The sequence below is a fragment of the Piliocolobus tephrosceles genome, unplaced genomic scaffold (assembly GCF_002776525.5).
Source record: "Piliocolobus tephrosceles isolate RC106 unplaced genomic scaffold, ASM277652v3 unscaffolded_19996, whole genome shotgun sequence".
NCBI lineage: Eukaryota > Metazoa > Chordata > Mammalia > Primates > Cercopithecidae > Piliocolobus > Piliocolobus tephrosceles.
The window spans coordinates 1-2,629 of record NW_022302082.1 but is presented as its reverse complement, the minus strand read 5'-3'; the positions used below and the strand labels follow the sequence as shown (position 1 = coordinate 2,629).

Here is a 2,629-nt window from a genome sequence, read left to right as displayed (position 1 = left end):
GTAGCTATAAATGTTGTTGTGTGTAAATGTTTCCTCTAATACTAGAAGAGATTAACAAAAATGCCTGCACAATAGCTGGGATTACAGGCCCTCGCCACCAAGCCCGGCTAAATTTTTTTTGTATTTTTAGTAGAGACGGGGTTTTGCCATGTTAGCCAGGCTGGTCTCAAACTCCTGACCTCAGGTGATCAACCCGCCTCAGTCTCCCAAAGTACTGGGATTACAGGCGTGAGCCGCCGCGCCCGGCCTACCTGCCTCTCCTTTTTCCCCAACCAGGAGTCTGAGCCCCTTCCTCATCTAGGACCCCGGAGTCTAAGTCCCCGGAGCCTCAGACATAGAAGTCAGAATGCCCTAGACTCCTCCTTCTCTCAGATCCAGGAGTCTGTCCTCCAACCCCCTCCTCTCTTAGGACCTAGTAATCCAGGACCCCAGGATCTTCCTTGCCCAGGACCCAGGAGTGCGGGCCCCAATACCTCCTGCCTCAGACCCAAGAGTCCCCGCCTACCCCTTACCTTCTTCAGGTAGAAAAGCAGCAGGAACTTGACCGTGTTAAGCAGGGGCAGCAAAGGGCAGAAAAAACTCCCAACCCAGACCACCGTCTGCGCGTAGATGAGCCCCAGCACCTTGTCGGGCACCTGGAACTCCTGGGTCCCCGCCAGACGACCCGGCTCCTCAGGACAGAGGCCACAGAGGAGCCTGAAGGACCGGGCGGAGCCGGGCCCGAGTGAGGGGCGCGGCGACTTGGAGTTTCCCCGCCTCCACCGCCCTGCCCGCCAATAGGAAGCAAGTGTATTTAGGATGGGCGGGACTTTCAAGACTCCACGTGAAGGGGGTGTGTCCAGAGGACTAGACTGGACCCAGGTGTTGCGGCGGTAGGGGCGGGGCCACAGGGAAGTAACCTACTAAAACAAGGGCGGGGAGTGGGGGAGATCTGCGGACCTAGGGCAAGCAAAGGGAGCCGGCAGAGGCGGGAACAGTAAAAAGGTGCGCGTTGAAAAGAACAGCGCTATGGGGCAGGGCCTGGTCCTAGAGGGGCAGGGCCACAGCGAGGGGCGGGGCTCTCACTTTCTAGGAAACTGGATGAGCAGCTCGACTGCCAAGGCAGTCAGCGGATCAAAGAGCAGAAGTTTGTACATTTCCTGGCCCAGGACAGTCTCCCAGCACCGAAGAAGGAAGAAATAGGTCAGAAAGACCTCAGGACCCGAGCACCTGGAGGCCCACGCGTCCCAGTCTCCACATCGCAAGCCTATGAGACCCTGTCAATACTTTCTCTGGGGGTCCTCGTTTTTCAAACATTCATACCCATGGGAGAGTGTTCCAGCACCCCGAGCTCCCCTCTCCGCCCAAACCAAGAGTCTGGACCCACCCAGCTCCATCTTTCCTTCAAGGACCCAGGAGTTCCAGGCAGACCCCATGCCGTTCTCACTAGAAGTTCTTTATAATTGTAGTCACAGGTTTTGCAGTCCTTAGCCTCGGAGTCGCACCCACAAGTGATCTATTTCCAGAGAGAGAAGAGCAGGACCACCAGGGAGGCCAAGCGAAGAAACAGAAGAAACACAGTCCTGGCGGGGGGAAGGCAGAGAATGGGCCCTGATCCGGTACCCACCACGTGGCAGTCCTCTTCTCAGTGGAACGCGCTCGCATTCAACCCATCTCACAGATGAAGAAGCTGAGGCCCAGCGACAGTCAGGATCTTTCTTTCTTTCTTTTTAGACAGGGTCTCACTTGTTGTACAGACTGGAGTGCAGTGGCGCGATCTCAGCTCACTGCATCCTCTACCTCCCAGGCTCAAGCGATTCTCCTGCCTCAGCCTCCCGAGTAGCTGGGACTACAGAAGCCCCTATCGCCGGGCTAACTTTTGTATTTTTACTAGAGAGAGGGTTTCACCATGTTTGTCAGGCTGGTGTCGAACTCCTGACCTCAGCCTCCGCCTCTCAAAGTGCTGGGATTACAGGTGAGAGCCACCGCGCCTGGCCAGCGGAGTCAGGATTTGAATCCCTGGATCCGATATCAGCAGGATTTCCGTGTCTTACCTGTCAGCGCCAACATTCCTCTGACCGCCCCGACCCTCCATCATTCCCAGCCATCCCCATGAGGCTGGAACCTGAACAGGATAAAAACGATCTGGTGACTTCTAGTGTAGCCTTCCAGTGGAGCAATGAGCTTGAAAACGGGCGGCAGCACAAAGTTGACCCCAGCGATGAACATGGACGGAAGGTAATTCACCCCAAGCTTCAGCAGTGGCAACTCCTGAACAAGGGGCGTCTCCTGGGAGAGGGAGTGGACCATGAGCAGAGGCTTGGGGTCCTGGAGGAGCCAAGCTTAAGGTCCACCCCCAGACCTCCTCTTTGTTGTTTGTTTGTTTTTGTTTTGTTTGTTTTGAGACAGAGTCTGGCTCTGTCGCCCACGCTGGAGTGCAGTGGTGTGATCTTGGCTCACTGCAACCTCCGCCTCCCGGGTTCAAGTGATTCTTCTGCCTCAGCCTCCTGAGTAGCTGGGATTACAGGCGTGCACCACCACGCCCATCTAATTTTTGTATTTTTAGTAGAGACGGATTTTCGCCATGTTGGTCAGGCTGGTCTTGAACTCCTGACCTCGTGATCCCCCTACCTCAGCCTCCCAAAGTGCC

The 2,629-nt window shown here is 55.9% G+C and overlaps 1 pseudogene; it reads right to left on the bottom strand.

Annotated features, from left to right (window-relative positions):
• Positions 1 to 512: 512 nt before the first annotated feature.
• LOC113221076 lies at positions 513 to 2,074 on the bottom strand (annotated as a pseudogene).
• Between the last annotated feature and the right edge of the window lie 555 nt (positions 2,075 to 2,629).